At 41.3% G+C, this 26,795-nt stretch overlaps 1 protein-coding gene across 2 annotated transcripts in view; it reads left to right on the forward strand.

Moving 5' to 3' along the window:
- Positions 1-4,047: 4,047 nt before the first annotated feature.
- The window catches only part of SEMA3D (semaphorin 3D), a 152,625-nt gene continuing 129,877 nt past the window's right edge, over positions 4,048-26,795 (forward strand). Inside the window, exon 1 of one of the 2 annotated variants that reach the window (XM_068400482.1) lies at positions 4,048-4,174. The gene's annotated coding sequence lies outside the window, so the exon portion shown is untranslated. Of the gene's footprint in view, positions 4,175-4,348; positions 4,495-26,795 lie in introns of those variants that run through there. The other variant, XM_068400483.1, reaches the window with a different exon arrangement.

The raw sequence follows: 26,795 nt of genomic DNA on the forward strand, positions 1-26,795 counted from the left end.
TGAGCAGAGTCCCTTGCCTTCTCTGGAGACCCCCAAAGGTCAGCCTAGCTGAATCAGCACAGGACAATGGACAAACTCTGTCTATTGCCATTACCTCCTTACGGCCTACATGGGGGAAATTCAACATCTCACTAATACTATTCTGTTTCTTACCTGTCTTTTTTAAAACACCTGAGTTTTAGTAACTCTGTGACATATATATGTATATAATTCTCTCCTCTATATAGTGCCTCACCAATCAGTGCAGGTCCCATTATTGTCGGTGGCAGTAAATCTACTGTCTTCAGAGAATATTGATTCAGATTCTTGGGACAGTGTTGGAGTCTGAATTTGACTGTATTGTGTGGGACCCAGTCTGCCAATATGCTTGCACAGTAGTTGTAGGTGCTTAGTGACCCAGTCCTCCCCAAGGAGGCACTTTTGATGGCTGAATCACAAATACAGGTACTTGGGGTTGACTGGATGAGGTTGTTTCTGCCCCCAGCTGATTGCTCCCCACCTCATCCTTCCAAAGGCTTCCCTACTTGTGGAAGAGGAGCTCAACTGCACACACAGCAGCTCCTTCACTGTGTCAGTTTGCAATCCAGCAGATGAAAAGGCTTTATTTAACATGCCAGATACAGAAGTAGCTCTGTGTTTGACACTTTCATGTCTGCTGCTGGGAGCAGAGGTAGGGATGGGTGGTTGGGAATAAGCACTGCCAGACTTCAAGCCGTCCAGGTTTGTAAGTCAACACCCAATTTCTTGGTCTTGTCAGTAGAGAGTGGGAGGTTCCTTTGAAAATTTTCAGAGTTGGACATGAGTTACAGGATCTTCTCATGAAGGACCTCAAAGACACCAAATGCATAGTTGTTCGATTGGAAAAGATTCACTAGGCACACTATCCTTGCGTTTGGAAAACAGTCTCCCTCCTTAAGAGATTTAAGCAACATTATTGCATTGTATAGTGTTGCAGGCATTTCTGTCACTACTTACAGAAGGAATAATAACGCTCAGCAGAAAGATAAATGCCTATAGTGTGGCAGCATGCTGCTGTCTCATGTTTCTCATGCAGCCTTTACTAAGAGACCATCTATCTGCTTTGACAATTTCTCTCAGATTAAAATAGTTTTCTCTGAATATGCCAGTTTTCCATTACAGTATCTGAACACTGTTCAGACTTACAATCAAGGAGAAAAAGAAGGAAGTAGAAAGTAACAAAAACAGCTTACCTCTCTTCCTAATTTTAATTATTTGCTAAAGGTCTATTTCGTCATTTAATTCATGCTTGTATTATTGTTCTATGAGAAAAGAAAAATGCAGATATCTGATGTTCAACTTCTGCTCTTTTATGAGCCACTCAGCCTTACAGGAAATCTGAACAGTTGCCCAGGGCACTGGGTGTGGAATTTGGTCTTAAGGGACCCCCAAATTAGCTAAAAAAGACAACAAAGGAGAAAAAAACACTTTTCAAATTCATTTTTCTGGAATATTTCTTCCACCCAATAGTCAGTGTCCTTTCTGCAGGAAAAATAAGGTCATCGTCATCACCATCATTATAATCATCACATCTTCAAAACGTTGAAAGGAACACTTCTCTTCCTACTAAAACTTCAGACAATTTCTGTAAATTTGGCAGAAATTCCTGTAAATTTTGGGACATTTTGAATACCTTATAAGGGGTAAATGCAGTACTGACCAAAAAGGTCACTCAAAGAGGTAGCATTAATTCAGACAGTCAGAAAGATAAAATTCCTTCTAATGTCTCCCAGAGAAGCTGTACTTATCTACTCCAGGATTTTCTGAACAGTGGTTTAAAATACAATGCCAAGGAACACATCAACTGATCATTTTAAATGATACTATACAGATGGTGAATGTCTCCTTAGCCTGTGACCATGATATGACCTTATGTAACCTTGTTTTACAGCCTTAGTAACAAGGAACAAAAAGGCACGTTCATTCTGTGCTGTTTGCACAGAAATTTTATGAACTTTCTCAGTTTTCATTCAGCAAACAGCCACAAGAGGGCATCTTTTTTTCTTGTTTCTTTCCACTTCAAGAAATTAAGAGTTTAATTATTTCACAAATTCGTTTCTATAATTCTTGAAAGATGAATCTTCTGCTATTTATTCCACCAAAAATATGTGTTCTCATGATTTGCAAGAAGAAAAAGTAGCTACTAAAATAAAACCATTTCTGAAACCATTTCTTTTACATTTCACAGAGACTGCAGACTGGTTCCACAGATGAGAAAAGGGGACATACATACTGATTTCTTTTTCACAGCACTCTGAAACATCTTCAGTACATGAAGCAAGAAGCACTTTTCAGCACATTTTCTTTTTACCAGGATTCATGTTTTCAGAATACATCAAAGCCCAATTCTGTAGTTCTAATGAATGCTTCAAAATTCAACAGGGATTTTCCTTCCATCAGCCTTCTCCTCATTTTCTATTTCTTGAGCTTCTGGTGCATAAGCTGGTTATCAGCAAAGTGCCTGTGGTGTTCAGTGAGTATCTGGGAACAAGGTAAAGCGCAAGAATCATTCCCCAAGATTCTAAAACAGAAAGTGGGCTCTAATCTACATCATACCAATTACATCGATGTTTTCATTAAACAGTGCCATCAAGGGATTAAAGCAATGGAAAGTTTTATTGATGATAATGAAATGAATGTGGAAAATCAGGTATAAAAATCTCCTTTTGAAGGCAGTAAAACAGCAGAAGTCAATGGCTACTATGAAACAACCTGTCTTCGTGTTCCTCTGTTTATTTTGTGGGAATATAAGACATATGTAGACAAGAAGAGACTGTGTACCTGTGTGTACAAAGTTTATAAAAACAACATCAGCTTGGTACTGTAGTAACAAACTGTTTCAAAAATCTAGATGAAAAAGTGTAAAGCTGGCTTTCGGTAAACTTAAAAAAACCCTCATGTTTAGATCCTGTCCTGGATACCCAGACCACCCATCTGACTTCTGTGAATGGTAGGTGAGGAAGAAGTTCTGCTGAGGTGGGTAACATGGTGGAAACTCCAATATATTCCCCTGGACTTGTTTGGTTCTGCTGTTATTTCATGGAAGCAACAGTTGGGGTCTGTTCTGCAACCGAGTCGCCAGCTGAAGACTTTCAATCTGAGCTCCTCACTAAGGGAAACACAGTTTTTGAAAGAGCCCTAGTGTGTCTTGTCTGGAAGTGTCTGATATTATCTGTGCCATGTGTTCAATGGCTCTCAGCCTGTGGGCAGAAAGGCTCTTCCTCGGGCAACCACAGAAGGAAATATGTTGGAGAGAAGGGTTTGGTGTGGGAGTGGGCTGGTCCAGGAGAGAAATTCTCTCTTAGGAAGTGGTCTGCAGCATGCGAAAGCTGGAGAACCACCGATGTAGCACATTCCACGGGCAAAACAAATATATGCAAAGGCAAATGTAACCCTGGCAGCTACAATTTTGCACGTGGGCTACTCCGAAATGTGCACCAACCCATAGCGCTGGGCCATTGCCCAACTGCTTTCTCCTTATCAGTAAGTGTGGCGAGCTGCCTTTTTTTGTCACTCCCAGTCTACCAGCTGGTGACCAGCAGTTCAGCCCCAGTGGAAACATGTCACAAGAATAATGTGAGTGCACCTGAGGCTGCTTTAGACATGATCTGGACCAGCACCTGTGCTGGGTGGTCACAATGATAGGTTGGAATGTCCCTGTGCAAACTTACAGGTGTGTGAGCCGGCAGCACAGGAGAGGTCTGTGGTCCAGGGGAAAGTACTTGAGCGCAGGGTAACGCTGTGCCCGGTCTCAGCAGGGTGGGCATATTGCTGCCACGGTCACTGTGTGTGCTTGTGTGTCTGTCCGTGCACTCCGCTACTCTTCACGGAGTTAATGTTTCCTGGTGTCCGGGGCTGTGACCGGGAGCAGCGGTGGGTGTGTGTCTGAGCTGGCTCACGCACACGCACACGCAGCAGCCCATTTGCTGGAGGGGGTGTGCATGTGCGTGCGAGGGAGTGGAAAGGGGTGGCGGGGATGGAGGGAGGGGAGCCGGGGGAAAGTCTGACACTCCGCGCAGAAGGAGCGAGACCCTCCGCCGCCGCCGCCGCCGGGGAGGAGCCCGCCCCGCTCGCAACGCCTCCAAAACCCGGCCACCGGCCCCGGCCCCGCATCGGCCTCGCCCCGCACCTCGCCGCCGCTCCGGCTCCCCGGCAGGTACCAGGCAGCCCCCGCGGGGTAGCCCCTCACTTTGCGCCGCTCCGCACCGCGTCCGAGCACTTTTCCGCCGCCGTGGAGAAGGGGTGGAGGGGAGGGGGGGTGGAAAAGTGCGTGGGGTTCCCCCGGCTTGTCCCGGACCCTGCGCTCGCCTCTGCTCCGACAGCCGGCGGGGCTACCGCGGAGCGGGTACCGGCACCCGGCAGCTGGCGGCGGTCCCGGGGCCACCTGCCTTGCTGTCATCGAGGAGGTTGGAAGCCGCGGTGAGGGGCGCTGGCTTGGGAAAAATCCCTCGGCTCAGCCCTGGGAGCGCAGCAGAGGTGGGTTTGGGGGGGGGGGGGGGTCAGGGGCGAGGAGGCAACAGTTTTGGTGAGCGGGAGTTAAAGGCTGGGGAGGTGGGTGCAGTGCGGGCAGAGGGAGAGGTGTTTCGTTCCCTCAGCCCCGGCACCCCTGCGCCTGCTTCTGCTTTGCATAGGTGTTTCAGGGCAATGGGAAGGGCAGCATGGGCATAACCAGCCCACGTTCATCAGCAAAACTGTTGCGTGCTGGAACGGTGGCAAAATTCCTTCCTTTCACATAGTCCTCCAGCATTGCCATGAGTGCGACTCTGCTGAAGGTGTCCATCACCAGGAGCTGCAGAGCACCTGGTTGGCCTGGGGTGCTCAGTGAAATGAGATTATTCATCTTCTCACTCTGACAACCTCTACTTTTCTTTGCTCAATAATACAGAGGGTGGTAAAGCTCCTTGTTTTGCAGTGAATATTACAAAATGAAAGTTGTTTCTTCTAGAAAGGAAACATTCCTGAGCGTGTTAGGTAATTGGTGACTGTGTACTGAAGAAGCACAAAGCAGCCACCTATGTTTCCTCAAAAAGAGCTTCACTGTGATTTGAATTGGGAAAACTTCTTTAAGAACAATAGAGATCAATGGGGCAGTCTGACCATAAGCAGAGAGTGCTTTGCTGAGAATGCAGCAGCTAAACACTGCATCTGTGGCTCTGACAGAGGCCATGAAGATGCAGGCAAGAACTTTTGCAAGAATTTTAGCATGTCACTTTTTCTTTTTTTACTGCTTACTTGCAGATCTAGGAAACAGGTAAAGAAACTTGATTTCACTGTTAACTATTAGGAGGCAATTTACTATCTGGCACGATATTTTAATACTGTTTTTCAAACCCTCATTAGTATAGTTGATGCGAGTTTAATCTTTGCCTTTTAATTGGTCTGTTTAGCTTATTATGGGCCTGATCCAGAAATGCACTACTCATCATCTCCTGCAAGGTATGTAAGGGCCAAGGTCTTTACGAAATCTGTGAAAGCTGGATGTCTAAATAGATTTCTAAAGAGGAATTTGGGTATTTTAATCCATAATTGTAATCCTACTGTCAAACAGAGGCGTCCATATTCTGTGGGTGTCACACCTCTTTTTCTTAAAGCTTCCAAGACAAGTCCTGCTCTGGGATGCTTCATAAATAGACACATTTTAGCCTTGATCAGGCTGAGCAGCTTGGCTTCACTTTTATTTGAACTTTATTTTGGCTTAGACATCCAGACTAGCCTGAGATCCAGGAACTAAATTTACTTTCCCTCTTCTTACCACTGGATCAATCCAACAGGGATTCTCAGGGGACGGGGAACAGAGCAGACTCCCTGTTAGGTGCAGTGGTGAAGCACAGAGAGATGAGCTCCAAACCAGGCAGAATCATTTTGAGCCAAAGTCTCCCACAGTCAGTATGTGGGCTCTGCCCATGGAGTGCTTTAACCAGAAATGGAAATAGCAGCTTCACCAGCATCCTCTGCCGTGTCTCAAAATACAAGAACAACTGCAATTACAAGAGCTGGTATAAGATGCTTTTAGGACAATAATCCCAGGAACAGAGAAGCGCCTACTGGTAGCGCTGAGTAAGGTGACTAAGTCTCAGCAAGATATAATTTTCAGTTGAATTCCTGCCCTCAGCTTTGGCTTGGTGGGTAGCTGCTGTCAGATTCCCTTGAAGAGTGATACCTCTTCTGGACCCCACTCTCACATACCAGCCTTTGCCTGCTTCTCTCCAGCTGCAGGTTGTGCCATCAGCTGACTTTCCAAAACACTGTAATAGCCCCAGTCTCACTCTTCTTCTCAATGGTTTGGGTTTTTGTTTTTTTTCTGAGAGGTGATATTTTCACTGTCGATACTACTGTGTTCATTATGCAAATTATACTGCACCCTTGAAACTCTATTGGGATTTTGCAATTGAATTAAATGAAACAAGACCCTAGGAAAAAAAAGTTTTAATTAAGCTAGACTATTAAATAGAAATAGATGTAAATAAATTGGGAAAGAGCCCTTTGAAACATATGAAGCTACTGCATCATTATTGCTCAGAGATTAAATAATGATAATTAAGTAAATTAGCAAAGTAAACACCAAGGTATTAAAAAGTGAAGCCAAAGAATGAAACACCCTCAACAAAACCTGTCCCTTATCTGGTCCTAGTCAGCATCTCTTTCCATGTTCTATCGCAGAACAAGTGGAGGTGCAAATGTCCCACGTAGTCAGGATTTTTACAGCTTGATTTGCAGAAGGTCATAATCATTCAGAGTCACTCTGTGAGCATGCTGTCAGCTTAGGGTGGTCAAAATAATGATGTATTTCTGGATTCTTTTTGAATCCCTGCTTTGTTTTTTCTCTCATTCTTTTTTTTGCTGTTAAGAATACCGAAGTTGTAACCTCGGGTATCTCTTTGCTGTGCCCCGCTGCAATGTAGACATACCAGTTACCTGTGGCTCCAGAGAGGCTGATTCATCAGCTGGGAATCAGCTGAATTCCCAGCACATGCAGGCATTTCTTTGGCTAAAACCCCCAGTGCTGGAATTGGCCACTGAGCCACCTCTATACTCTTTGAGGTTTCCTACATGAGGGAATCCTTCCATGCTGGTTAAGCAGGCTTTCCCACCACGGTCTCCTGGCAAGGCAGCCTGCAGGATAGCCAGAGCTATATTTGGCCCATTGCCTTTTTAACCCGTGAAAAATGCTTAAGGTGCGTGCTGAGTGTTGTTAAACCAAATAGATGCAGCGAATGTGTGATGTGTTTGTTTTCCTTGCTTTCTGGATTTTCTCCAACTACAAACAAGTAACAGAGAAGCTCATAGTAAAGCCATGCCCATGAGATGTGAAGCATGGTGGGTGTATTTAAACTACTTGTGAAGCAAATTTTTGCTCTATGGGTGTGCTATTTTTATCTTTTTTATAGTGCTGCACCTCTGTTGTACTACTTAACACAATCTCCCCCCTGCCCCAACATTTCTGTCTGGGTTTTCTGTATTTTATAAACTTAGCAATGGCAATGAGTCAGTGTTTAAATTATCCCTGTATAAATCTTTAGTGCTTTTATCTTCTCCTTTCTATCCTTGTGTGTTCAGAAAGACCCCTCTCTGGTATTGTTATTTTTCACATCCTAGAGACATGCTGTGTGAACATCCACGTGTTATCTGACAGTGGGTGACTAAAAAAAAAAAAGACAAAGCCGCCGCCCCCCCCCCTCCCCCCCCCCAAACCTTCTATTCTACTCTCCCCAGTTTAGATGGATCCAGCGTCACATGGAGGGGATCCAGGATGAGTCAGGGAGCAATGCTGTGGTCCAAAATTCCAGTTTGCATTACAGCTGGGAGGCAGCATTTAGCATCATGTGGATTTATTTTCTTTTAACGGGAACTCCAAAATAATTTATGGAAGTCATATAGCCTAATGGGCAGAACAGATAACAGTAAGCCAAGAAGAACCTGGATTCCCATCTGGGTTGAATCATTGACTCAATTTGACTATCAGGGTGATGGGTGTGGTGTTTAAGCCTAGAATATTATACTGGCCTTAACTAAATCATCACACTTCCTTGCAATGTAACTGGAAAATGTGATTAAGGTTCAGAGCTCTGCTGATACCTAACAGTTTGCCTAATAGTCAGCTTCACTGGTCAGACTAAGCACAGTATATTAGAGGCATTTATTTGCAACCTTAATTTGCAGGACTAAGGGTTCAGAATATATATGGCTAAAGACAAATTCATGCTCTAGAGCTTATATGTACGTGGAGACCTGTAACTCATGAGGACCTTCGGCACTGCATGAATTTCACGCTGTATATATTCAGTAACACGGATCCTTTTTGTACACCTTTGCATATTTTTTTTCCTGTGTTATTATAAATGGAAAGAATAGTCGTGTGAGATTTTCTTTTAATGTGGTCAGTCTAAAAGCAAAACAAATATCCACAATTAAATGGTTTCCAATCTAGTTGGTCAGTGAATCAGGAGACTTGCAAGAAGCAGATGTCATGCAGAAGAAGAGAGGCTAAAAAGTTCTGTAACATCTGAGCATACTTCAGTGATATATTGAGTTTTTTTGTTGTTTTCTTATTTATTTTTTTCCAAGTGGATGGGGAGGAGAGGAGTTACCGATTTTCCTGGAATGTCCCCTTCCAAAAATCCTGGGAACACTGCAGCCCTGAGTCTGATCTCATCTTGTGTCAGCATAACTCAGGACTAAATGCACTGGAAACAGAAAGCCTAGGATTAACTGAAAATTATACAAAACTAAGGCTGTCATGAAATTAAAGACTTGCGCCTGTCCTCAGTCCATATGTACTTACTGACTTCAAGGGACTTAAGCACATGTTTAAAGAGAGACTGCTGTGTAAAGTGCTCTCTTGAAAGGGATACTTTCCTAAAGTCTAAATCTAGAGTCAGATCAAGTCTTTTAAAAGTTAAGTGCAGTCCTGAGGACTGATGTGGCCAAATATTCCAGCTTAATCTTGGCTAAAATTTTAACATTTTGAACAGCTAGATCTAATGGTATGTGCCTACCTAGCTTGTTATATTCCCCTGGAATTTATCAGTGACACACTCTGTATAATTGTGGTTACTTTTTGCCTGTCTAAAACCCTTTTTTGGTTTTGCAAGGGAGAGACTGCAAAGAGGGAGTATGTAAAAAATTCTTTGTCAACCAAAAGCAAAAACTTGATTTTTTTTCCTTCCCTGATGAAGTATAACAATGTCTGTTGCTCTAATGCTTAATGTCAGAATCTCTGCTAAAAAATAGTAAGAAGAAATATGATTAATTTTTCATATGGAACTTATTCCCTGTGCTTTTATAATGCACATATGTGAGGTTTTATGAAAACTTTTGCTAAAAGGCTTTAGAACAGTGTGATAAAGCAAAACTGTTGATAACATCCTTTGGTATCAAAAGAGCTAAACAGCTACACTTTGAGACAGGGAAATAAAATAAAGAGGCAATGACAAATAGTGATATACTGTTGCAAATGCACTTCATTTTTGCCAAGATTTACAGAAAGAACCAGTCTTGAGTGTAAGGTTCTCTGCACTATTTTTCTAACATTCTTCAGAATCTGTGCCTTTGCAAGAGGTAACATTTATTTATCCATTCTCAGACTTCTGAAAGGCACGTTCCACCTGCATATAAAATACCAATCATTTACTTAATTTCATGACTTATTTTCTTTTTTAAGCAGGTGCCTGAAAACCTTATTGGTATAAATAAATCTTCAAAGCTACTGCAATATGTCCTACTAACAGTATGATCGCATGTTACATCTCTGAAGATCCATAGTTTAACAGAAATCAGAGGAGACACAGGAGCAAATTTGTTTGTATGTGTTCCATATTTCTTAAAATCTTGTTTTTAGTAGGAAGCATGCATAAGATATGGATAGCCATGATTTACCACTTCTGTTTCTATAGTCATTAGTTGCCACCAATGGACCTTTTCTCATTCAGTGAAGTTCTTATTAATTTATTAACTATATTGCAGTAGCATCAGGAGGTCCCAGTCAGAAATGAGTGTCCTCTTGTGTTTAGCATTGGTGATGCAATTAAATAAAAAACCAAAACCCACTTTCATCCCTAGTGTAGGGGTTGTCAGAAAGAGAGAAGACTGAGATGTGTGTTCCTGAAGAAGACAAGTAACAAAAACAATTTTATTTCATAGAATAAACAGAGGTCTCAGCCTGTTTTTCTGTTGTTGAATGATATAAGCATCAGGGAAAAGTTGAACTTGTAATGGTATTATGAGATCCCCTATTGTGAAAGATAAATAGCAAATTTGGCCTAATGCCTCAGTAAATTAATTACATTGAATTAACCTGACTTTTGGTTCCTATGACCTCCTTAGTTTAGCAGATTAATTTCTGAACAATGCAGCTTCAAAGAATCCACTTTATTCTGGGGAGTTATATTATAAAGAAGTTATAGTATTCTGGGGAGTTATATTATAAAGAAGTTATAGTATTTTCTAGAGGCAAAAAATCTCCACATGAACAAATCTGGAATTCTTGGATCCATTGAGCCATGTAATACTTTGAGTCAGAGACTCTAAGCCTTTGTTTTGCAACTGGAGCAGAATTCTTGTCTTGAAAAGAAAAAAAAATCTGCTAGAAATACTATACAGACACACAAACTTATCAAGAAGGAGAAAAGATAACTCAGGTACATTATGCAACATAATGCAGGCATACTAAATTTTACCTGATCTTCATGTATCTCAGCACATTAATAGTGAAGACAGTTGGTGTCATCCAGTTTGCTATCTAAGAGCAAAATATCGTAAAAGTAAGAAAGACAATTTGTAGAAACAGGTCAATTCAAAGGAACAGAAATCCAGGCATAAAGAATGACCTAATAAAAGCAGGTATCTTTCTTACCTCTATCCCCTTCCTAAAGCTGAAATGTAATACCATTTTTTTTTGTAAGGAATTTTTTGTCAATGTATCTTTAAATCTGCATGGCTTCATTTCAGAGTTCTAAGTTAATAAAGTATACTCTCTGAATTCAATCCTGCAAAAGTAGACCTGTGTGAGGGGTTTCATAATGATCATTTTAATTATAGGAAAACCATCCACAGATGGGTGGGTTTTAATTTAGTGCAAGCCACGGTACATGTCCCATTCATGTGATGTACTCCGGTGCTGAGGGGCAAACTTCTGCTACAGCTTGTAGATAAAACTGCTGCACTGAGGAAGTGGACAGTGCCCATGGGAATCACGGTACCACACAACAGTTGTTATGTTCCAAAAAAACCAAGATATAACAAGCTGTGTCTTCATTTGTTGTAAATCAGAGGCACATAACTGAAATTAGTGGAATGATCTGTAATAGCTAAGGGCAGTCCTATGTCTTTAGAAGGAATGAGCAGCTCTAAAAGCTGAAAGAGGAAAGCAGAGATTTAAGTTAGTGGTATACACTGAGAGCATTTGGGGAGTAGAGTTGTAAAGAGAAGCTGGAGACTGAAGTACTAAGCAAGTGCTATTGCTTCTTGCATACTGACTGGGTGGTTGTGGTGGGATCCCCAAAAGCCACAAGTCATGAGGGAAGGCTGTGTAAGCCAGCTTGCAGAAAGTGAGGAGCAGCACTCTGCAGCTTAAGCCCTGAGCTGCAGATTTAAGCACCTAAATTAATTTGAGATCCTCAGCCATGAGCTCTCCCAGCAGATCGGTATCTATGTAAGGTCAGTCTCTTCCTTGTGTCAAAATTAAAAAAAAAAAAAAAGAAGTAAAAAAAAAATCTCTATCATATATTTCAGTGGTTCATGTGCCTGCTCTTGCCTGAGGTGACCTGGAAGTGCAGTTTTTCAAGCATGTGTCTGAGCGTTGATGTTTCTGGTGCTTGGGAGCGTGGCTTTCTCAGCCACCATGGTTCCGCTTTGTTGTGAGCCTTATCAAAGGCTCAACAGAAAGGGGCTGTGGCTTGGCGTGGTTAGAGCACTATCTTTCAGGGATAAGACTTTGCTTACTGGACCGGCTCCAATTAATGTTTTGGTATCAGTGTTGATATTTCCTATTTAATATTGAACTACACTATTGAATTAATCATTAGGAGTCCAATCCTACCTGTTCCTGAAGGAGTGTGCTAACTTGGGGCTGCTGGGTAAGAGGTGTTGGGAGAGGCAGATCTTTTGATTTCAGTCTGTGGGAGAACTGGGCACGCTTGGAGCCCACCCTGGCTTTGCGAGTAAGATGGGCAGAAGGATGCCTGGTTTTGAACACCAACAGGCACTGAACAGCTTGGAATAATCACAACTTTGTTGTATGTGCACCCAATAGCCCAGGTGCCACAGGGGATGTGTTGTTAAGCAGGTTTGGCTACACGCAAAGCCTGGTAACAGCACAAGACAGGTTTTATACTGGTCTATAAAGCTGAACCTGGCTGACTGAAGAGGCAGTTAAGATCATAAATCTCTGTTATTAATCTAATCTTTTGGCAAAAACAGTTTTAGTAGACAAGGATGCTTTACATAACTACTGCCTGAATCATTGTGATCTGTTGATCTGATGTCTTACACAATATATACTGTTGTTAGAACTGAGGTTTTCTCAGACCTGATGAGATTCAGGGTGGTTATTTTAAGACTCAAGTTATTATTTTGTAAATTAAATTCAAAGTTTTAAAGGCTTTAAGGAAAAGCTGTCTGGACGTAATTTTTGGAAAGTCAGTCCCACCTAACTGAGGAAAAAGTGAAAGAATTGATGCATCTAAGAGAGTTATGGGTCTTTTAGGTCCTCTTTCTAGAAGAAAAGGTGCATTTACCTCTGCTGCTCTGTGCTGTCTATCTTCTTAAGATGAGTGTCGTGGGTACTACTGTTTGCAGTGTACAGATTTGTTCTGGAGTTATGATGCAGTGGTTTTAGTCCTATAATGACATCTGCAAAAAGCAGACATATATTATCTCATAAAGCTGCCTCAGCTTGAAAAAGGTAAAAGATAAATCTATGGCAAAGAAATATCTTTCCCAATATAACACACAGACAACATGTACACCTTTCAGTGAAATTAGGGGAGTTTTCACATGGGAAGATTTTCCATCTTCAGATAAAATCATTATACACTGTTCAGGCTGAAGACTGATTAAACTCAAAAAATGAAATACATGTGAGTGGGAAATGGTAGACTGATATGCTTACAGTACCCCTCTGAAAATTCATGTATCTGTTTGGGTTTTTTTTCTAAAGAGATTTAGACTTTAAGTACAGATCAATTATTACACTGTGCTTACGAGCCTGAAGCTCCTGTGTCCTTTGCTTCCTGTGATTTTCCTACAGCTCATTACTTTTCTAAATGGCAACATGAGCACTGTTATGAAACTCATAACACAGACATTGATCTCCTCAATGGTGCTCAAAATCAAGTGCTGGGTACTTGGTGTACAAATGAATTATTGCACTTTGATTCTTACACTGATAGAAGGGTTGAGCTTTTTTCTCAATTTGTTGCTGTTGTACACTAATGTGTAAGGATGAAGAAGAAATAGGCACAAAACACTGCTGAAAGCTCCAATACCAATTGTGTGTCTTTTCACAGCCTGACAGAAAAGCAGGAGGTACGTGTAGCAAACAGTGCAGGGAGCTTGTCTCTCTTAATCCCAAACATCTGGTTTCAAAGCAAAAAAAAAAAGGCAGAACGAAATTGTCATATTCAGTTTAACACTGAAGGCGAGATTCTGCATGGTTTATCTCTATTTTTTCCATTACGCTGGGTCCGTGCTGGCTGCCAGCATGTCCTATGGCACAAGGGCTTGGCCTGTCCTAGCTGGAGGTGCCTGTCCTCACCTCTGCTGCAGCAGTTCTCCAGGTGGTTTCAAGGCACAAGACAAGCTGCTCCTGCCTCCATACTCTTCTACCCTCTGAAATGTCATCTCCTTCCTACAGTTTAACTCTCTTTTGTAAAAACTTCAGGCATAGTTATCCTGTATCCTGTCAATTCCCTGAAATGGTTCTGAATGATGAAAAAACTTCCCTCCCTAGAGTTACTCTACTCAGTGGCCATCTTGCATGTGGGATATTAAGCTGTTAAAGGGAGAGACTTAAGATAGATTTCAGATCTTGTGTCAGGTTTTCATGGCAATGGTAAAAACGCCTTTGTTTATGATAGCATTTATACCACCAATGTCACAGGCACGTCTGCTCTGCAGTTGGTCAGTGCTGAAATATGGATAGTAATTTACTTAGTAAATTAAAACAGGCTTTATTTCTATTTTTATCCTAGGTTATCACCCTGTTTTAAGGATAATAAAATCTGCTCTAATGAATGGTATTAAAAAATATATACTTTCTGTCCTTTCCTTCTTTCATTTCCCTGCAAACAAGGTAAATGCCACTAAAATGATGTTTGAAGAGCATTTTGGAATGTGTTTGGATTCATTGTGTTTTGTTTTCCATCCAGGAATTCACCTGACACAAGGGAAAGTGGGATCTGAGACCTCCAAGATAAACTATTAGTTTATCTTCTCTGTAAAGTGCTACACTCACCTTTGTAAGTGAAATTGTATGTAAGGCCAGAATAACTGGGACACTGTGACTTTGAATATAAGTAACATTATTATCTTTAGTGCAAGTATCAGCAGTGATTACCATGGTCTGTTGTGATGGCCCTGGGGGAATCTCATGAGGCCTTGCAGTAGGCACTGTAATATCCCTGCTGTCTGTTAGTTTTCATTCTTTTCTCAACAAAATAGCATTTTGATGCTTGGAAGGTATGACCCTTTCTAAATGGTGCTGTCTCTCTTCATTCTTCTTTGAGCCACATAGGAGAAGATGTGTGAGCACAAACAGTTAGAAAAGTTGAAAAGGTGCTGGCAGAGGATGGACAAATTAATGATTGACACTGTGAAACAAAGGTTGTTCTGTAGAGCCACCAAGACTCTATGGGCATCGTGTTCAGATGGATCCAGGATCCTCACTCAGTGTCTCCAGTGTTTTCCCACAGATCAGTAGTTTTTTTCCAACTAGCTTTACTAGATCCCACTGATGGGATCTGGTCTGAGCTACAAATATGTTATGTTATGGAAAGCTTCCCAGGCTTAGCCTGTGTGTGCCACCACTCAGAAAGAAAATTCAGTGATACTGTGGAAGCAGCAGCAATTGCTCAGAGCTCTTTTTGGACATGCTCAAGTTGAAGATGTGATCTCAGTCCCATGGGTGTCTTTTCTTGTGTAGCTGTCATTTCCACCTCCTGCTTTTCTGTTAAGCTATGAGAAAGTTCCAAAATAGGCATTTGAGTTTTTGGCAGTGTTTGCTGCCTAAGTACTTTTTCTTCATTCCCTACAGAGATGTGGTGGTGCATGGGATTCTCTGGTTTGTGTAAAACTTCGAAGTAGCATGTTCCTCTTGTGGTTCACAAGACGTAGGTTGAAAACCCTGACATAGAGCAAACATGTTTCCTTGTTCTAAAGCTGGGTGATTGAGCAAAACATTCTCATTTTGGTATAGGAGTTTTATCTTTTTCAATTTCAGAAGATGTGCAAGGCAATTCAATGGAAAGGATGTTGCAGAATCTGATTTTCTTGATGTCCCCAGAAACTGAATCCTATTTGGACAATAGTGCTAGTTCATAAACAAGCTATTGGATTCAATATAATGATAACTGGGTAAGGTTTCTGGGGTCTGTTTAATACAGGAGTCGATCAAATGTCCCTCTAATAATTTGAAGTCTGGAAAACCTTTTACAACTATTTAAACATATTTCTTGAAAGATGCATGATACTTTACCTGTATGTTTCCCACAAGCTGTCCATACTCTGTGCTTATAGTTTCTAAAACCAAAACATAGATAGGCTTTGATGATAATTCAAAGTTGATATAGGATTGTTTTGATTAGTTAGAGATCAAGGCTGCTGTCCTAGAAGGGGAGAGAACTGCACTTGTGTAGTACCAGAAACAGTGTTTTATCTTGTCAGTTTTTTGAATAGTGTGAGACTGTCACCTCTCTCCCTACCGAAACTTGCTTTTCTGTTTCACCTTACTGAGATAATTTAAAAAAAAAATCAACACAGATGAAATGAATAGAGCCTATTTTATAAATCAACCCTTATTGTGACCCAGGTGCAAGTCTCAGGGAAGTCAGAGGACATGCTTAGCATTCAGCAGTTCTCCTCAAGATTATTCTAAGAAACACATATCACCCAATACTGAAGTCTGCTTTGGTCTGATAAGGTTTGTCTACATGCGGAAGTCAGTGTGCTGTTAAACTAAAATAACAGTGTACAGCTGGTATCTTCACACTAACTCTCTTCATGACCAGTCATAAGGTATATGTCCTAAGTCTGCTTTCAAAGTGAAGTAAGCTGCTTTCTATTAAAAATCTTCTAATATACACTTCTGTGTGATGTGATTGCAGAGCAGTCAGTGTGCTGCTAATTAACGTTTTACTGTATCTGAACTCTCATGTTGACAAGCCCTAAGTTTTTCAATTTTAAGGTCTTGGTCAATTGTTTCAATAAGCACAACAGACAATATCAGGGTGCTGTACTGTGATACAACTACAGATTCTACATACCAGAGTAGGACTCTGTGCTCATTGAAGTGAATATAATATTTTCACTGCTTTTAGTGAAAGATCCAGCTTTATGCTGGTGTTCGTGTGTTTACTTGTAGCACAGTAACACCTAAAAATCCAACCTGGAATTTTGGCTTTATTGTGCTATTACTGAGAAGTTAACATCTAAGGAGAGCTTAGACAAGAACAAGAAAAATGAGAAGGGAGGCTTTGAGTCAGGTTTAATTTATGAGGAAAAAGTAAAGGATTTGAGTGTGCATAGCTTGTTTGAGTTCGACAAAGAAGACATGACTGTAAATACTTTAAAAGTTTAATTCCAAAAACAGCAGAGGATTTGCTTAACGTTAAGGACATTCAAAAGGTTAGGACAGCAGCTCAGGAGACCTGGGGTTAATTCCATGACATACGTCCTTAGGCAAGTCATTTCTGCTTAGATCCTCACAAGTTCCTAAAGGCACCCAACTGCCACTTCTTTGTCTACGTCATCGAGTGTAAGTCAGCTGAGACTCAAAGCCACTTAATTTAGACAATTAAGTTGCAATATACCTTTGAAACTCTGGATCTTTGCCTCTACCTGCCTCTGCTGTATATGTCTGTAAATGGGTAAAAACTACCCTGTGTCATAAAAAGAGTGTAAGAATAATAGATTTGGAAAATATGGGTGTTCAGATGTTGTAACAACAGCAGCCATGCAAGTATACTGAGTAGAAAAACTAATTAGGATGGGATTTATTTCACTTGTCTGTAGGGTAAGATGGTCACCTAATGTTCCTCTGTTTTCAGTACAGAGATGAGGTACTCCAAAAGGCAATGAGCCTTATTTGGAGATGGTATCTGAGTAGGGGGATGAGTTCACCCCAGCAGGGCCTGTCTCCACCCTCTCTGGAGAGATCTAAGACAATGCCTGAATTTTAGATGGTTGGAATTAGGCAAGATGAATGTTATCTTAAGAATAAAAGGATTAAATAAAACCAACTCAGCTTGATTTTAAGGGAAAAAAATGTCTTCAATGAGTGTATTTTCTGAAATGCTCTTTTAAAGAATTACAGAAACCACCTCAAAGAACTTGTGTTTTCCTCCTGTTATTTGTCATAAAACATTCAGGAAGTCTTTTATTAAAAACTAACTGCATGATAGAGCTCCCACTTCTCCTTCTGTGAAGCAGTCCTTGTGCAAACTAGCAACATCTCAAAAGTGCTATGGTGCACATACTACCAGAGAACGTTGTATACAGTAAGACCTACATGTCCCAAGTTACCTAATACTACATTTGAAAATCTAGACCTAAATGGGAGCTGAGCTCTTTTGGAAATCTACTCCCAATGTGTCTTGCTTTAATGCAACAACCTCAAGCTAGTTGGAAACACTGTGTTACATCTAGGTGGTAGGTACCTCATTGAAAATGACTGTTCCTCAGAGAAAATACAATTATGGGCACTGTGAGTTTAAAGAAAACAAAAATATATAGGAAAATGAAAATTATTTGGAGAAGAGCTGTAAATATTCTGGGAGATACTATTAGAGCTGCTGGAGGTCCATGTGCAAAGCAGCTGCAGGATGCTGGCTATCTGAGGAAAGGCTGAGTAATAAAGACTGATGAGGACGAATGAGATGACCTATCTGAGGCCCTGGCTAACCCATGCAATTGCACAAGTTCACATTTCAAAGAAAGATGAGCTTAATTAGTTTATCCTGCTGTAGACATGACTCAGTGATAGAGTTCTCTCTTGTATTATTACATTCACGACCCTATGGGACTCTCTTTGTGACTAGTATACTCTTTTTGGTTTGCAGTCTTCAAAGAAAAGGCCTGCTTTCAGGCTTTGTTCCTCTTGTTTTCATTGGTGCCACCTCCAGCCTCACCAGAGCTCATCTTCACACAGCTGGACACTTATTTCCCTCACAACTGCTTGTCACTTTCCTACTTCACTGGCTCTGCAGGGAAGGGAAGGAGTGTCCCTTTGCTCTTCAGCTCCCTCTCTTCTGGCTCATCTATTGATGAAGAGGCAGGGATGAGTGAGCAGGGAGTTGGTGTCAGAGAGCCTGTGGCTACATACAATACTGGACTAGACTTATGCTAGGAAATGTCTAAAATATGGTAAATTCAGAAGAGCAAAATGTGTTCACAGAAATTTATATTTATTGCTTTTTCTTGACCTTGCAGACCCAACACCTATTGCTTTGGGAAATCAGAGATGGACTGTCCTAAGAACTTAGAGGAGGATTTAGGGTTCACACAGGGGATCTAAACACGGTGGGGATCTTACCTGGGTGTGGAGCAGTCCTGACTCAGATCAGGACATTAAATAAGAACTCCCTTATTAAAGAAGTGTATTTAGGTCACAAGGTTATGAGCTTAAAAGCCCGTCTTCAACCTGAATGAGACTTAGTCAATGAGTTAGATGGGAGATACACCTGTCTCTGGTTCCCCAGAGAGCCTGGGCATGAACTGTGTTCGTGGACACTGTAAGGACTCTTGGCCATTCGTGCTGCAGAAATGCAGATACCCGAGGCACTTATATTCTGCATTGCTAATGCACAAGGGAATAAAGGCAGACATTATGCAGATTGCACTGAGACCAGCTTCTTGCTGGGCTCCCATGACACCCTGAAGTCCTAATCCTTCCCATCAGTGACTCCAAACCTGTGGATTCACATAATCTGCTTTATGACCTAATTCCAGGGCTCTGAATCATCCTCTGTAAGTACCTACCTCTTTCCTCTGGTTTACATCCTCAGAATCTCACCTAGATGCCTGATGTGGGCAGTGAAAGATGCTTCCAAGTGCCCAGTGTTTCAGACACACAGAGGACGACTGTGCATAAATGCTTGTCCACAGGTCACTGCAGGTTGTAAAACACAACACACAGGACAGAGAGAAAGCAGGCAACAATGACAGGAACACCACATTGCCTACATACAGCTAAGTAGCTGTTGTGCTCTGCCTGTTACTAACAACTATCGCACTTCTTGCTCCCTCTGTTTTATCCATCTGGTGTCATTCATTATAAATTTAGACTATAAGCTGCAAGGAGGAGAAGCTCTTGTATCCTCCTTCATAGTATGTGCAGCACTATGGGGTCCTGCCCCTGACTGGGGCCTCTGGGCATTATCCCAGTATAAATAATACATAAAAATAGAGCAACAGTGTAACATCCACCAATAAAACCATACAGAGACCTAAACAGTGCTTTAGTATTGAATTGCTCTACTGTCTAATGTGAGGTTCATGCAATAGCTTGCTGTAGTTTTCTGAGTTAGAGACAGATCATACAAAGACTTATATCTATGGGCAATGTGCAGGGAGCTTGGGGGAAATCTATAATTACTAAAATAGGGAAGTGTGCCAAAGATGATTTACATGTATGGGGAAGAATGCATCTTTTGTGATGTTCAGGAATTTATCAGGTTTATTTTGGAGGTTTTCCAAGATTAATAGCAAAAAAAACAGCGAAAAATTTTGAAGTGAAGCAATCGGACCAAATTTCAGCTGCTGCAATAGCTGCAATAGCCCAGGGGTCTGCAGCAGCTTCCTCTCTCTTGACACAGCACCGATTGTTCATGTTGCACCAGGTAGGATCACATTAAGCAAAACAATTTATCATCGCAGTGATACTGACATTTAGGAGGTGTGCAAGGACAATACACAACAGAAATGGGCATTATTAATATTATCACCCATGTTACAGACATTGTTGTAGAGTTCATCTGCACTCAGAGCCTCACTAGACTACACACTATGTACAAGGAGCGTGATTTAAAACTCCTCTGAAAAAAGTTAACAGGTATGTTAGAGAACAAAGATGTACCTCAGAAATGAGCTATTACTATTCTCATTCAGCTTGGAGTCATGAAGGTATAGTGATTTGCTCTTGTATAGCTGTAGGTAATTGTTCCTTGCAATCAATTTGATGGAATTGCTGAGGGGGGTTTCAGAAGGTGGGAATGCCCTTGACAAGTCCATGGCCACCAAGGATTCATTTCTTGTGACAGCAGAGCATTGGGCCTGTAGCACTTTTTCTCAGATGCTTTTTGAGAGGAATTGATTACAGTATCACTTCCAGCTCCCAGATCCACTTTCATTTCAAAGACTCTTTTGTGTAAGTACTTTTATATCTGGCTCATGACTCCACCTGTTAGCTCTCCATGTCCATTTGGTAATCCTGATCGAGGGCTCCAAGGGGCAAGCTCTAAGTATCTCAACTAAGATGGTCGCATAGATTCTCTGTCTAATCAGCATAGAGGGAGACACCTCAGCTTCCCATCCAAGAAGTCTGAAGTGGCTGGGAATTATCAGCCCCTGAAGTGTCTGTTTCTCTCTAATGACTGTAAATGGAAACTAGATGAGCTGACACCTAGTTTTCAAATGACTAAATTTAGGATGAAGGAATCACAGTATTTCTTTAACTACTTTTGCAGACATTGGGATATCAATGACAGCAACAGCTTGGAAAGCAGCATCTCTGACAGCAAACCCTAGTCCAAAATATTTAATTCACATAGGTTGCAGTGCTTTGAGGCAGTGAGCTGGGGTGAATCTCTTAATTGTCAACAGGGGAGCCTGATTCAATGTCAGAGGATTCAGCCAAATAACCTCTGTACTAGGTTTCTTCCCCGCCTCCCCCCTTTCATCTTTAGAGAAACATGCTGTTGCAAGCTTGCAGCAGAGGTAGCATCTCCAGTTTCTGCTGCTGAACTGGGATGGGCTTCCATGCTGGTGGCTGCTGGCTGCTGGAACTGATCTCCCCTGTTGTTCACTGAGAGTGCTGCAGGAGTGTATGGTATTTAGTGTAGGAAAAGCACATAGTATTTGATTTAGGATCATCAGTGCCACGGCTGTTGAGCATCTGGGTGAATGTTTGTTAAAGGGAGTATAACAGCTTGCTGGGTGCTTTTATGTCACATCACAAATGACATTAAGAAGTAAATGTGATTGAAGAAACTGAGGCATTTCCCTTAACTTCAAAGAGATGGACTGGGCCTATTAAATCCAAAATTATGTCTACAGGCACAATATGCACATACAGAAAAACAAAGACAAACTTTATTTATCTGCTTTCTGTAGCCCCTGTGTTAGTCTTTTATGGTTTAGCTGGAGCCATGGTGGCCATTTTCCTGCTGTCCTTCTACCCAGCTTGGAAGAGGGAGACTTCTCTGTGGCATCATGTAATTTATTTTTGTTAGCTTTTTTGGAGGTTCAGTAACCCTGGAGGTGTAAGCGCTGGGAACTGTGCAAGTCAGACTCCTGATTCTTTCTATGTCAGGCAAACTTGTGGCTCCCGATTTCAGAGTTTCTTCTTACTAAACAAAGTCCTTCAGTTCTGCAGAAGACTTTATAAATGCATGTAGGGAGACTAAGAGTCCTTGGTTTCCACAGATCCAAATAAACCCATAGAAAAGAAAAATGCTTCTTTCATTGCTCACAGGAAGAGTTAGGCAAATAACTTGAGCAGCAAGAGAAGAGGTAAGCAGTTGCACAATCTCCATTCATATCACTCACACTCACGTGTTGGGAAAAGAATTCCCAGAACAAGAGTGGGCTCAAAATTAAAAAAGAAACACCCCCAAGGCTTTTGGAACAGGAAAAAGAAAAGAAGCTGCAGAAGCTCATCTCTCATGGATTGTTAAAACCAAACAAACAGCTGGATGGCAGAAGGGCTGGTCTTTGCCATAAAACATTTCGTGAAACTCTTTCTTCCAAGATCCATGCTGATTATTTATTTATTTTAGGTTTTCTTTCTCATGAATTGATTTGATTAAAAAAAAATTAAGCATCTCATCTGATGAATATGATGAGAGAATGCCAGCAATAATTTTGCTAGCTTCTTAAGTGTGATCACTTATTAATCCCTTCGTCTGAGCATGTGGTGGAAGAGAGCAAGGGATTCATCACATATCCTTCTTTGTCTGTAGCTCTTCTATCTTAAAAGCTTATTTCCCATTTCCACTCTCATTTCATTGTGAACTTTCTGTCCTGAAGATCCATTTCCAGCAAGTACAGCAGCACTGAACTTAACGTGTTTAAAGTAAACCAGGCAATGCTGACTGCAGCTGAGAGTGACTCCATGAACAGGTCCTCAGGCAGAAGGGAAGAGGTGGTGACATGTGGCACGAGGGCCATGACAAGTGTTGGACGTCAGTAGTGCCCCCCTGTCACAGTGCTGCCTGCATGGCTTTTATCGCCTCTCTTTCTTTTTTGAGGTCCATATCTCATGGAAGGTAAACTAAGAACATCCATGGAGAAGTTGGTGAATTTCTGCTCTAAAAGCATGCCCTTGAACAAGATCTTGTAGGAGGACACTTGTGTGCACTGTTGTGGATATCAGCTGTTTGCTGTTTTCTTCCAAGTTTGTCAAAGCTTCTCTGAAAACAGTCTTTCAGTGACAGTAAAAAGCAGTTGATGTTTTAGCCTAGCACTGCCTTTTTTTAAAACCAGGGTTAAATTTCAAAGATTTCACCTGTAATTTATATGCCCACTCTCTCACAAAACCTAGAACCCCCTTCTCTTTTTAATTTCTGCCTGATGGTGATGTTAGCCCGATTCAGACATCTGAATTCATGCTATTGGAATAGTTTACATGGTTTTGCCATGTCTCGTGTTTTCCACGGAAATTACATAGTGAAAGGCAGTATTTTTTAATTGCCAAAACTTGATGGGACGCTTTTCTGGCTTTGTCACTGCCTGCCTGTCTTGCTTGGCTGATGGCGTTAGTTTCACATTTCGCTTGTGGGTTCAGGGACTCTCAAGCAGACTGCAGGAGAGACAGATGGGTCACATCTGTATTTGCAGGTTAAACAAGGCCAAAAGACAGTATTGGCCTGCAATAGCCCGTGATGTTTGATAGCGTGCTCACTGGACTGGTTTTAGCTCTTGTCAACTAGCACATTTCCAAACTGCCCTGTCATAAGCTGGGGGGATGTGGAGGGCTCCTGGGAGGCAATATGGATGAGACAACATGGTTTTGAAGGGAATAAGGGTTTAGCTGTATGGATAGAAGCTGTGCCAGGCTGCTTTGTCTCAGGATCTGCAAATAGTGCTGGGCACATTTTATCTATTGATACAGACTTAGGCTTGGGGTCTGGAAGCTCAAGTCAGAGCTGCACTGGGGGTGACTGTACCGTATTCGTGTAATTACACGGGCTTTTCCTCCACCCATCTTTTGTTTGTTTTGTCTTCTTAGATGTAATCTCATCAGGGAAGGCATTGACACTTGCTCTTTATTTGTATAACATTTAGTACCATGTGGCCCTGACCTGCATAGATTTCAATGCAAGTAAAGGCAGATGAATCTGCTCTTGCCTGTTTGCTTGCAGCTTGCTGTTTTCCCTGACTATAACTATACCGTTAAGGAAGGAACAAAGGGTAGCTACTTAAGAACTGTAAAACCTGCCCCACTTCAGCCTTGGCTATTTAATTTTGTAGGCTTATGTCAGACCCTTAAGGTTAAAAATGTTTCTTTTCTTGTCTTGGCTTGAACAGCAGATGGAATGTTTCAAAGGAAAAAAAAAAGAGTCCATACGATGCAGGCCAGAGTGATGCAGCCTTGCCTGTTTTTCTTGATCTGAAATACTATTAACTGGAGCGCAATATGGCCTGGCTGTCTCAGTTTCCATCCCATTTTTGGATGGAAAGTTGTACACCAAACAGGCGCAGAAGCAATCATTTGCTCATGAACAGACGGCTGTTTGCTCATTTTCTTTACAGCATAACATTTTCTTGGTTAGACTTTTCTTCATCCCTCCCTCCTCCATGAATGGCCCAAAAACTCCAGAGTAAATAACTATGGCTTACAATGAACAAAGCTCTGAGATGACAATGAGAAGCGGTGAATAAACTCTCCATGTCTTTTACACGATACAGACTTGAACTCTGCTGAAGGGGCCGTATGCAGCAAGGTCAGGAGTGTGATGAAGTATAAGTTTGGAAGGGGAATCTGCTGGAGAGATAGTATAACCCACTGAGTGATAAGTGCTGACAGACTGGCACCCTGATGTTTGAAGTGCTTTCCCTTGCGGCAGAAGTATGTCTCTGATGCTGTTGTGTTATGGCCAGGCTCGGTCTGTTTTGAAAGTCTATACTTTCTTCACATGGAGACTCAAAAGGATTCAGGCTGAATGTATTTAACAGAACCCTGAATTTTGGGCCACGGTTAAAGATAAATTTTAAAGATTCGATATGGCCTTCCCAAAAGGCATTTGTAAAAATAATCATAAGCATATGTCAGTTATTATAATTATTATATGTTTATGTTAATGTTTTTCTAATACTTCACCATTAAATTGCTCTTTAGTGCACTAGTTCATAGAGAATAAAAGCATGAAGTTATGATTTCAAAAGAACGATAAAACAATAACACTGGGGAAGTTCAGTCATCTTCTAGTGCTTAACAAATTGGGAGCATTATTCAATCTGTCCAGGCAGGCTCTTGTGCTGTTCCTGTTCTTCTCAGTTTCTTTCCTGTGGGTTTAGCTTGTGAGTGCTCCCAGTATGGCCACACAGGGAGAGGAACTGAAATATGTGGGTGAGACCCAGAGTGGGAGACAGAAGATTAAGTGAAATGTTCTGGGACGTTCCAGGAGAAAGCTGTTCTTCTCTTTACCCAAACCTCAGTGACACAAGTGGTATCAGAAGCTAGTCATGCATGGTTTGACAAATACGGGGTCTTAAGAAACAGTGGTGATATGTTTTCTTTTCCTTGACTCAGTTTCCTTCAGTTACATTTGCAAATTTATATATATAAAAAGAAAAGAATTACAAATTTTGTAAATAAAAAAGCCTGGGAGAGAGAACAAAAAATATTTTTCTTTTTTTACCTTTAGTTTCTAGTCTAGGACTGGGACAAGTTCCCCATCCCATTTCCTGTATCTCCAGGACAGCAATATTCTGTCACATTTTCAGAAGATTTCTGGTACCTGACATGGCACTTCTATCATCTAGTCTCGGTCTTCACCAACGACTGATCAGAACACTTCACTGCTTTGGAAGACAAGAGGAGGCAGGGGTATAACCCTTAATATTATACGGGACTAATCAGGCCTCTCTTTAAATGCTTGAATACAGAGGGTATATCTGCATCGATAATAGAAGAAAATACTGCTTTCATTTTGATTAATAACAATAAAGCACTAACAGGCATGTAGATATGTCAGTTTTCAGTGATTTGCAGACATGCTCCCCTCCATTGGAAACAATGAGAAATAACTTGCAAGTGCTTTCATTATCAGCATCCCAAAGGATAACTGTCTGCACTTTCATTCCTTCCCACTCTCTAATGTATGTGCACTAGGCTGCATTTTTTAACCATGCAATCAGAAAGCATGTGTTCCTCTGGACCTCTGGCTCATTCCTGCAGAGGGTGGACACAAAATGAGAAAGACACCAAGGAAGCAGAAATGTTGTCTTGTTATTTTTAAAAGAGCTTATTGAAACATTGCCTTTATTTTTCCTCTGCTTCAGAGACTTACTGTGAGAGGTAGGACCATGTTATTTGCCATCACATTCCAGCTGTAACGCTGACATTTGTAACTTATCAGTTCTCTCGTAATCTTCTCGTTTCATTTACCATGGAATCCCTTTTGTGCAGCATGACATTTTCTTTCATTTCCCCTTGAGTGAGAATATTATCACAATAAGGACATGTACACCTAGCATCACTAATATACTTTTCCTTTTTAGTAGCAGGAGGATAAGAGCCTGTTACGCAATCATCAGAGGGATTCATTTCTTTACCTCCTACAGCAGAGGACCATGCTCAGACATGTCACGGTTTTATGATGTTTCAGCAAATGATACTCAGTGAAGGGCATGTCATAGGGAGCAACTATACATAGATCTGGAAATGGAGAAATAAAAGTAGGTGTTCTAGTAATGTTTTTTGTTGATTTTGGAAGCACTTATTTGGTTTGGGTATAGTCAAGTAGACAAAAAAGTGGTAGCATAGACCTACATTCTTTCCTCCTGTATAGTATCTGTTACTTAACTAGAATCAACAGAAGGTGCTAAGCAGCTCAGGTTGGTAGTTTCATTTTCTGGTGGTTACTGTTTCTCTCCGTTGGTTATAAAATCACGGAATCATAGAATCGTTTTGGTTGGAAAGGACCTTTAAGATCATCAAGTCCAACCGTTAAGCTGTTAAACATACACATTATGTATGTAGTGATCAGGCTGCCAACTTCTATTTTTCAGGTACTTAAACTGAATGGACCTGAGTCTGAACCTTAGAGATATTATCAAATGTTTTTACACTAAATTTATTAAAGACAAGCTCTACTTTCATTCAAATTATCTGATTGAATGTG

This window comes from Nyctibius grandis, chromosome 5 (assembly GCF_013368605.1).
Source record: "Nyctibius grandis isolate bNycGra1 chromosome 5, bNycGra1.pri, whole genome shotgun sequence".
Taxonomy (NCBI): Eukaryota; Metazoa; Chordata; class Aves; order Nyctibiiformes; family Nyctibiidae; genus Nyctibius; species Nyctibius grandis.